We start from the raw sequence: 11,435 nt of genomic DNA, 5'->3' as shown, positions 1-11,435 counted from the left end.
TATAACTTACAAGGGACCAAATGGCAATTAACAAACCTATACCAATCACCTTACACTTCATTGTCATTATGCTCTCAAAGACAACCAAGACTGAGGGAAGGCAAAATCAGTAGGAAAATAACTTCACTACAAAATAATTCATTATGGTAAAGAGTTTATCAAATGAATGAGTAGCACTGCAAAGGTGACTGTGAAGAAAGGATGTATGCACATCATGTATTATTTTGAATTTACCTCTTATGTAGGCACTTGTGTCTTGCGGGGTTATTGACTCAGAGGATGTCCCCGCAGAGATGCCTTCAGGAGATGCCTGGCTCAACAGGAGGCTGCACCAGATGCAGTACACCATCACTCTGCGATTCTTTTGGTCCTGGTAGAGATCACGCTGAGATGTTTCCATGTTTTACACAATCCTTTTATTACCCATTATTCTTACAGATGCATCTGGAGATCAGCACACTGCATTCCTATGCAGTCCTATGCTAAAGGCTGATCTAAAGAACTCCACACAACAGTTACAGTTATAACCTCTGGTCTCCTCCCCCCTACAGTAAACACCCCCACAATGGAAATGCACTAGTACAGTGGCCAAGGGTGCTGACACCCTGACCCCCATCTCCTTTTATGGTAGGGCCCGTTTGCCCTTTGTCTGCTTCTCACCCTCAGTAACTCTTGCTACTGTCCTCGAGGTGGGGGTTGATTGTCCTTCTGCCCTGCACCTCAGTTCTTTGTTCCCATCCCAGGCCTATTTTCTATTTTGTATCCTTACACAATATTATAATGTTGCAAGCAATCACAACTATATTCTCTTTAACGTTGATGTACATTAAGGAATCTATTCTCAACACATGTTATCGGCATATGCTGCCATCAGAATTTCGGCCTCAAGCGCTGTAAAATACATTGACCGCGCCTTCTTTCCCTCAGTCTCCATGGTGACTCGCTTAATCTGTGCTCCACTAATCAGGGCTTTATGTATCCTCGTGCGCGCGCTTAACTTGGGGTTAAAGCAACTCCTCGTTGATTGAACTAATTGTTATCAGCCTTTCTGAAACCGAATATTCTGAGTTGGACAGTTCGGGGTTACTCAACCCTGAGTATCATTTTTAACGCTGAGTTTTCTAAACCCGCTTTCTGAAACACACCCCTGGTGCAGGTTTGGATCTGGTCTCAGGACTGAGAGGGCAGCATCTACAGTGGCTTGCAAAAGTATTCAGCCCCCTTGAACTTTTCCACATTTTGTCACATTACAGCCACAAACATGAATCAATTTTATTGGAATTCCACGTGAAAGACCAATACAAAGTGGTGTACACGTGAGAAGTGGAACGAAAATCATACATGATTCCACACTTTTTTTTATTTTTTACAAATGAATAACTGAAAAGTGGGGTGTGCGTAATTATTCAGCCCCCTGAGTCAATACTTTGTAGAACCAGCTTTTGCTGCAATTACAGCTTCAAGTCTTTTAGGGTATGTTTCTACCAGCTTTGCACATCTAGAGACTGAAATCCTTGCCCGTTCTACTTTGCAAAACAGCTCCAGCTCAGTCAGATTAGATGGACTGTGTTTGTGAACAGCTGTTTTCAGATCTTCCGCATTCGATAAAGGATATCGTAGTGGAACTTATAGAGAATGAAGCCGAAAACTTTTTCACAAACTGATGTCGAAAGGATCCTGTACTTTTGGAGCTCTGCCTGTGTCATCTTCAGCTTCAGGAGTAGGTCCTTCCGTTTCTCATAGGACACAAAATCCTTATTCATAAGTCCCACTGAGCTGACCAGCACTAAGACCTTGTTCCACATGTGCTTTTCAGTCTTCCCCGGAATCCTCTTCATCACTTGGGGCAGCCATGGCATTCCATGCTCTCTGTACCTTTCAAGGGTCCTGGCGTAGCACATTCCACGGCACTCCATCTCCCCCACTATGGCCATGGCCTGGGACTCGATGGAAGGCTCCCTGTTGTCATTATGTATCTTTACGTAATCCATCAAGTTCCAAGAAGCCCTCCTTGTTCCCTTTATGTCACAGTACTTATTGTCCAGGAACCACCTGATCTTCAGCTCGAGGAATCCTGCTCTCAGGCATTCTTGTACGTTCTTGCCTTCCCCTTCAACAAGCTTCCTTGCCCGGGCAAAGGTGAATGGGGTCGGAAAGGAGTCTCTGGTGGCCAAGTTCTCCAACAGTGCAGTCAGATTAATGTGTCCCTTGAGATTCTCTGGGCATTTTTCCCCTTGCAGCTCTGAGATAAAGATGCCGTCTTTCAGCAGAAGCTTTCCAAGTTCAAGTTCTTGTAAAGCTTCTGTCGTCAATAGCTGCACCAGTTGCTGCACCCAGGCCCATGAAGCCCCTCATGTTGGTTGCACTGAACTCGTGCAGCGAGCTGGTCCCCAGTGATGCCGAGTACTGTCTGTCCATGTTGGACAAGGGGTGCCCGTATAATGCCTCCTCCAGCGCAAGCTCCTGCTGGAATGCCTTCCACACTGGGAGAAAGCCGCCTTTGCCTGTGTGCTTTTCCCCAAGTTGCCGGAGCTGGTCAGCCATATGCTTTAGACAGCGAGACAGTATCTCATTCACGCTTGGCTGTTCCTGTTCCTGTTGAAAGGGGACAACGAGGGGGAAGTCCGTCAGGCACTTCTGCAATGTCCTCATGTTGAAGAATGAACATGCCTCAACTATGTGTGGGAAGTCTGCCAGTTCCTCCCCTTCTTTCCCCTGCTGGTCGAGTTCTGTCTGCACGTTAACACACTCGTGCATGGACATGCACGTGAAGAGCATCCTTTCCAGTCCTGCTCTTGACCAGAAAAGTGTTGTGTGAGGGTCCAGTGGTATCAGGTTGCAGGCCACGTGCAGAGAACATTGTACGATGTCGTCAGGGTCAGCATTTCCCACAAATTGAAGGGTCCTTTGTCTTGTGTCCAAATTTATAGACGAAGAACCGGACTTCCAACATTGGATGCTCCGAAACATCCTGTTCGCTTCATCAAGTTTGGAGAGCATGAACGCTTGATCCTGCGACAATACGTTCATGGTACCCTTGTTTTGAATGATGGTCTTCTGCTGCGTGGGTCAGGTCAGGTCTTCCATTGGAAGGTCTCTGAGCAACTCAACCAACTTTTTTTTTTAAGATGCCATTTAACAAGGTCCACCGTGTGCCTTGGTAAGTAGTCAGGCATTTTACAGACTCTGTCCACCACCACAAGGGATTTGGGAATTACTATAGCTTCTAACTTGAATCCCCCGTCCAGGTAGGCAAAATCAAAGCCTCTTACCTTTCGGAACACTTTTAAGCCCTCCGCAGACACCTTACTAAGGTCAAAGTGTTTCTTTATGGTGTTCCAGGTGTTTTTCAGCTGGTGCATTTTGAAGGGTGCCATGTTCAACCTAGAAAAGGGTATATTCAGGCCTTCCAATGTTTTTAGTTCCACCACCACTCCGTCGTAATCAAATTCAATCGTAAGTCTCGTGGGATGATCAACCGTCGTTGCCTTCAGTGGAATGAAAATGTTGGGGTCCAGGAGGAAATACTCAACACTTTGAGATCTGCGGAAAGCATCCGCCAAACCCTTCATATTTTTGACACCAATGTCCTCCATGGCTGTTGTGTTCTGGAAAGAACACAAAGTGTAATCAGGTAAGTAAAACACATTAAAATCAAATAAGTAAAGAACAGGAAATTGCAATTTGCCACAGTTAAGAATATGCAAAAATATTACCTGTACTGTAAATACAGTCTTTCAAGACAGCAGATAAAAAAAGTTGTCTTAGTTAACCAAGACACTGTGGTCATAAATCAAGAGACACTGGTCCTCTGAGTTTCAGGGCCCGAATGACTGAGCTGAGCACTCCTCCCCTTATATAGGGTCTGTTTAGTAAGTGTAAGAAATACCTTTTGAAAAACGTCCCGGTCAAAAGTTATCGCCATAGGAAATTAATGGTATCCCACTGAATGGGTCGTTCAGTGAATGGGCTACTGAACAACACTCACTGAATTAGCCACTGAACGACCCATTGAATGAGCCATTGAATGAACAAACACAGGTACACATGTCTTTCCCAAGTGCCTATCCTCTGTGCCCCTAGAGACAACAAAAGAAGCCTGAGATGCTGAAAATGTGATGCCTATGTTTGCAAGGCTCACTGTCACTTGTGTCTCATGTGCATGAATACACACACACACACACACACACACACACACACACATACACGTTGAGTTTGGTCTTTGGTTTTCAATTTATTTTTTTACATTGTTCATTTTGTAATACCCTTTCAGTGCCTATTTGTATTTTCACTGTAGTTTTTTTTTAAAACAGAGTGAAATTTGGAAACATGACACTTTTCATTTCAATACGTAGAACAGATAAAATCAAAGTCAGCTGTCCAGCCACTCCAAGTCTTCCCCTTCACCACCATAAGATTTGTGAGTTACTCCGTAGTCCCATAACAGCTCCTCACCAACTGTGATGTCCTTCAGGGCAATGAAAAGTATTGTCTCCTAAGGTCCTGCAGGGAAGTTCATTGTAAACTTCTGGGGCTTGATGTTGGGATTTTTCCAGGAATGGTTCATTCGCATTCCATAGGTAGTGCGATCACACCTGTAAGTTGAAAGAGACCATTGGTCATGACAGGGCTCTTAGAAACGTTCACTTGCAATTTAAAGACCGTGTAGTCTAAATGATGTGTGCATTTGACCTTTGCCCTTCTATTCCCCAAAGTCTTGCAAAGCCAGGCCCTTGCACTTCTGCTCTGCAATCGAAGACATGAGGGACTCGTTGTCTTGTATACTGGGTTGCGGAGCAATCCAGGCCTGCAAGATGGCATTGACAGTGTGTCATGTACTGGCTGTGTGAAGGCAGGAAAAGGACCCAAAGTGCAGCCTCGTCGACAGGCAAAAGTGTACTTCCAAAACTCAGCTTTATTGCTGGATGGCAAAACGTAACAAAAACCCAAAAAATACAAAATAAACTTACACAGGCAGACAGACAGAACACACAGCATAAATGAGGGTAGATCACGACACAGACACAAAGAAACACAGGGCTTAAATACACAGAGGGAGCAATCAGGGAATGGGTAACAGGAGGGAAACACAGCTGGGGCAAATCAGGCCTAACGAGACAAGGGGAAGCAAAACCAGACACATTAACATCAGACATGGACTTTCAAAGTAAAACAGGAAACATAACAGACTCACAGGCAGGCACTATAACAAAGGAAACAGAGACGTGGGACCAGGGCAGACACAGACACTGACTGGACGTGGGGATACAGCAGACAGGGGAGACAGCAACTATGGAACACAGACAGAAAACCAGAACACTAAAACTCTAACAAAACCCCACCCAGAGAACCTAAACTAAGAATAATCCTAAAACCCATAAAGCAAAGCTAGAATATAATGAAATAACAAAATCAAAGAACCAAAAACACTGGGTCGACGACCCAGGGACCCTAACACAGTGGGCTTGTTGGTGTGCCATTTCTCCTTGTCCAAAGCCATCTGTACTCGTGCAGGCTTAGGTGGGTTACCTCTTCTGGCAACTGACTGACCTGCTCAAGTGGTCCCAAGAAATAATGCAAGTGATTAGTGCAGCTTAAAAATGAAACATTTTTGTACATTGAAAAATTCCTTATATTTATAATTGAGCTTTCTGTGTATATTTGATAAGTGGTTCTCAAATTGTGGTACGCGTTTCACTATGTGGAATCCATCTAGTGGTATGCGGGAAGTCTCCCAAAAATTTCTAAGATGAAATAATATATCATGTAATGATTGAAGGATTTCTGAAAAATTAAAAACATACTGTCCTGCTATCACTTCTGACATAAAGGAAGACGGGAAACTAAACAGCAATGATGTTTGTAAGGTTATTGAAGTTGGGTTAGCTAGTATACAGGGTGGGCCATTTATATGGATACACCTTAATAAAATGGGAATGGTTGGTGATATTAAAGTCCTGTTTGTGGCACATTAGTATATGTGAGGGGGCAAACTCCTCAAGATGGGTGGTGACCATTTAGAAGTCGGCCATCTTGGATACAACTTTTGTTTTTTCAATAGGAAGAGGGCCATGTGACACATCAAACTTATCGGTAATGTCACAAGAAAAACAATGGTGTGCTTGGTTTCAACATAACTTTATTCTTTCATGAGTTATTTACAAGTTTCTTTTTGTTCACAGCCATTGACATGTCAAAGAGGTTAACACGTGAGGAGCGGATCAAAATTGTGTTGATATCTGGTGAAGGCAGTAACCGGGTCATTGCAGCAGATTTCAATGACACCCTACGACACCACCCATCTCCCATGCTACAGTTAGCAAACTGCTAGCTAAGTTTCGTGAAACTGGTTCAGTGCTGGATTTGCCAAAATGTGGACGCAAGAAAACTGTCACTAATGAAGAAACATCAGTGGCTGTCCTAGCTTCATTCAGCAAGAGCCCACAGCGTAGCACTCACCGCATGTCACTGGAGAGTGGCATTAGTCGAACATCCCTTCGGTGGATATTAGCTACTCACAAATGGCACCCTTACAAACTCCAGCTACTGCAGCATCTCAACGAGGATGACCCAGATCGGCACACAGAATTTGCAGAATGGACAAAACAAAAATTGGAACAGGACCCTCAGTTCACGCAGAAGATTTTATTCAGTGATGAAGCAAACTTTTATGTGAATGGTGAAGTTAACAAACAAAACCACCGCTATTGGTCTGACACTAACCCACATTGGACTGTTGGACCAACAAAAGTGATGGTTTGGTGTGGTATATGGGGTACAACGATAGTGGGTCCATTCTTCATCAATAGAAACCTCAAGGCCACTGGATATTTGAAATTGCTACATGATGTGTTTCCCTCTTTATGCACTGAAGCTGGCACGTTCCCGGAGTTTTTCCAGCAAGATGGTGCACCACCACATTATGGGTGCCAGGTCCGAGCATACCTAGATGAACAGTTTCCTGGAAAGTGGATTGGTTGTCGTGGGCCAGTTGAATGGCCCCCAAGGTCTCCCGATCTGACCCCCTTAGACTTTTATCTTTGGGGTTATCTGAAGGCAATTGTCTATGGTGTGAAGATATGAGATGTTCAGCACCTGAAACTACGGATACTGGATGCCTGTGCTGGCATTTCTCCTGTGGTGTTGCTATCAGTGTGTGACGAGTGGGAGAAGAGGGTTGCATTGACAATCCAATGGGCAGCACATTGAAGACATTTTATAAGTGGTCAGAAACTTGTAAATAACTCATGAAAGAATAAAGTTACGTTGAAACCAAGCACACCATTGTTTTTCTTGTGACATTACCAATGGGTTTGATGTGTCACATGGCCCTCTTCCTATTGAAAAAGCAAAAGTTATATCCAAGATGGCCGACTTCTAAATGGCCACCATGGTCACCACCCATCTTGAGGAGTTTGCCCCCTCACATATACTAATGTGCCACAGACAGGACTTTAATATCACCAACCATTCCCATGTTATTACGGTGTGTCCATATAAATGGCCCACCCTGTAATGATGTACTATGGGCAATATACAACGTTTCTCTCCATCTTGTTTGCACTGTAAGTACAAAGAGTGAGAGAGAAAATCTCTTCATATCATTTTGTTTTCTCATACTGTCAAAATAAACTAAACAAAGAACAACAACAAAACATCCACACACAAACTTTGCTTCCACCCCACCCCCCCCCCTCAAAAAATACAAATAAAGAAAAGTGATTTAAAAATGAGGAGAATGGCACATGCAAGTTTTACATGTTCAACCACTTAAAAGCCCAGCAAACAGTCCTTACATTAAAATTCAACCGTTATCTTCTGTTGTCATCTTTCTCTCTCTCACTCAGTGTTCTGCGGAAACAGAGTGGCAATTAACCTTAGCATATCACAAGTTGGCTACTTGTATGCTACATGTATAACAGAAAGACATGAATTTTTCACATGGAAATTTTCTTTATTCTGATTTTTTTGTGTTGTCTAAGAAGTGCGTCCATTGTAAAAATGTTATGTATGCTAGGAAATTACGTTTGTTTTAGGGTACCAAATCTGTCCTCCTGTGATTTCACACTCAGGACGAGAGAACAAACTGCTTCATTTCCAATCTCCTACATGGATTTTCCGAAAAGACCTGAAAATTTCCCTGATTGTTCCTCAAAGCCTGCTGATTCTTACAGTGCAGGAATGATATAGATAGGCTGCCGACCTCTGATGATATGGTATTTTTCTTTCTTCCACAATCCCTAACATTTGCTCATGATGTCAAAAAACACAACCCCACAATAACAAATATCTCATGTTCACCATACAGATGGACAACTGTTGACCTTGTAAAATTTTAATTTTCTTCACTTAACAGCTGTTTAAAAAGAACCTGTTGCTATGTCATGACATTTGTAAATATGTACACAACCTGGAGTATAACTCTTAATTGAAACCCGTCTTATTAAGCCTGCTTCTCAGATTCTTTCATAAACATGACACTGTATGTATTTACAACTCTTAATGTTTTCAGATAAACAATACACATTTAATACCTCTGTAAACTAACTTTTTCAAACCGTTGTCAACTTTTTGTCATTTTTAATCTATCACTACCATCTTTTTCAAAACATTTTAACAACACACACAAATCAATGCTTTTCTTTCACTACTGATGATCAGTTTTTCTGTTTCAGTAATATGCTTGCCTTTCACTTTGATCGTTACACAAACTGTGGGCTTTTCCAGGTCTTTATCAAATGGCTTCCACATGTCCATTTCAATATACAGTTTCTCCACTTTCTAACAGTAGCTCCATCTGTTTGGACATGTCAGTGGTTATAACGGCAATCACATGCACCTGCACTCTGTCGTCTTTGGTCTGTCGATACACAACAAGCAACTACTTGGCATAAGGGGTGTCAGGCAGATTTCCAATTAATTTCCTAATTGTAATTTTTTTTTCATCCAAAAACCACCCCAATGTGGCCATCACGGTTTCCCAAAATCCACACATCTCTTTTGTGTGTGTGTGTGTGTGTGTGTGTGTGTGTGTGTATTTACATTTCCAAACCTATGATTGTAAACATTTGTTCACATCACATTGCTGTTGATACACACATACAGCTTCTTCATACCTCAATCTTTGTCAAGAACATTGAGTGCAGCTCTGATCCATAACTCGACTGTTTCACCTTCAGACACCATTATTTGGTCTCCCACATGAAACTGCTCAGTGGCTGCCTCCCTCCACAGACACACTCGCATGGTACACCCATCCTGAGATCAAACAAATTACACAGCACCACATTTGTTTGTAACTAATACAGAAACTTTACATTTCATACATTGAATCACGGGTTTTAAAGTAAAGTATGCAGTGACACCAACATCAATGTCCAGTTTGCCACTGTCAGGTATGAAATTACACTTGCCATAGATTCAGCCAAATGTTGACTACCTCTGTTGCACCTCATATTTTTACATTTTATTTTAACATTACATTCACTAAACCCCTTTGTCTCTAAATTTATATACGAAGCTGTATAAACTCATCATTCAATTGTTATTAGCAACTACAGGATATATACAGTACAAACTGTTCATTGTAATCCAGCCCATGCAAAGCAAATGTAGGCATGATGACCATGGACTGCATAAATACCACAAACACTTCCAAATACTAATTACAGAATAATAGTGGTTGATCATGTTCCCACTATTTACTGTTTGTTTGACAACAACAGATATTATTATTTATATACATAAAACCACTGATGCTTTCCTTGCAAAGCTGAAGCAATATCAATTCTGATGGAACCACAAAAACCTCAACGATTTCCCCTTCTACTGTCATAAGCGCACCCATGGTTGAGCTCATCCTCACAGTTGTTACAGGGGCAGGAGGATGCAGAGCATCCTCTCCTTATGCAAAAAGACTTTCTGCAACTGGAAGGACAGGTGCCCTGAAAAACTGTCTCCTTGCAGTCATATTTATGACATAAGGTGAAGCTATCCTTCTCACTTCATGCCCCCTCATCACATATGACACCTCCTCATGGACTTTTGAGGAGAACTCAAATATTGTTATTTTTATTATCATCCCCCCATCGGTGATGGCTGCCAGCTTATTGTACTTTGTGATGAGTGGTTTAGCCACTCCCTCTTTTACATCAAAGGTGATCACTCTGACCTGGTCGCCCATTTTCAAAACTCGAATTTGCAACGGTGGGGGCGGAAATAAGGGGTGTCAGGCCGACTCACAATTAATTTTCTCAACATCATTCTGAAAACAACAAAGTAACACAAACACATTAACAGGTTAATACATTTTGCTGGATTCACTTGTAATATAATACAATAACACCTGTTACTTTCATGTAATCTCTTTGCATTTTGATATCAGCAAAGAAATTATTCACCTCTTACATTCACCTCTTAATGCTTTTGCTTTCAATTTTTACATACCTCTAAATCTTTGCTACTTCAGTATTTTTTTTTTCAACCCTCACAAAGTGAAACACACACAGAGTAAACCTTGGAAATGTGTGGGGGGTGTGGGGAAGGAGGACCCAAGATGCAGGACTCTGCGATGCAGATACACCCATATAATATAATGATGATGATAATCATAGTCCATACTGCTCACGGACCCAGAGTCCCTGGAACCGGGGACACATGAGTGAGCTCACATCATAAATAAATGTCCGTCCGTCCATCCATTTGCTTCCGCTTCCGCCCCCCGCGACCCTGAAAAGGATATCCCAGCTATCCCAGCTGTCATAGGGCGAGAGGTACACCCTGGACAGGTCGCTAGTTTGTCGCAGGGCCAACACACAGAGACAGACAACCATTCGCGCTCACATTGACTCCCACATTCACACCTATGGGCAATTTAGATTTTCCAGTTGATTAACAAAGCACTCAGCTACAAATGCTACAGCTAAGCTACCGGTATTACATCCAGTCATGAATGCACAGATTGCTGAGTATTTTCAGTGTGGCTTCACAAATGATGAAGTCCTTGTGTTATTAGCTGAATCACATGGCATTACTATCAGCAAACTTACTCGCGAAAGAGCCAATTTGTTGCAATCTGGTTTTGAGTGCGCGTTCCTCTGCGCCATATGCTTCCGGGTAACAAAGTGACCTCATTCACGCAGATTACTGATTGGCAGAGCCAACTCGAAATTTTGACCAAGGCACCCTAACAAAAAGCAGGATTTGGATTTTGTAAATGTTTAAGTGATTGACTTTGTGGAGATCAGAGTACATGAGTGCGTTTCAAACACGTGGCCGTTACAGTATCTGTGGGTGGGGATGATCTGTGTCAGCCACAATTTAGCAGAAGGTGACACTGAGGATTATCACAATCAGTCACCGATCATCGATCGGCCGCATCACTGTGGCCGCAGCACCAAACTCCAGCTCCCGTCTCCCATCACTCACGAATAAGA

The 11,435-nt window shown here is 42.6% G+C and overlaps 1 pseudogene; it reads right to left on the bottom strand.

Annotated features, from left to right (window-relative positions):
* Positions 1-1,586: 1,586 nt before the first annotated feature.
* On the bottom strand, positions 1,587-10,183 carry LOC148096976 (uncharacterized; annotated as a pseudogene).
* Between the last annotated feature and the right edge of the window lie 1,252 nt (positions 10,184-11,435).

This window comes from Neolamprologus brichardi, chromosome 20 (genome assembly GCF_056152115.1).
Source record: "Neolamprologus brichardi isolate AB-2024 chromosome 20, ASM5615211v1, whole genome shotgun sequence".
Classification (NCBI taxonomy): Eukaryota; Metazoa; Chordata; class Actinopteri; order Cichliformes; family Cichlidae; genus Neolamprologus; species Neolamprologus brichardi.
Note: the sequence above shows the minus strand (reverse complement) of the source record. Positions and strands in the feature narration are given on the sequence as shown.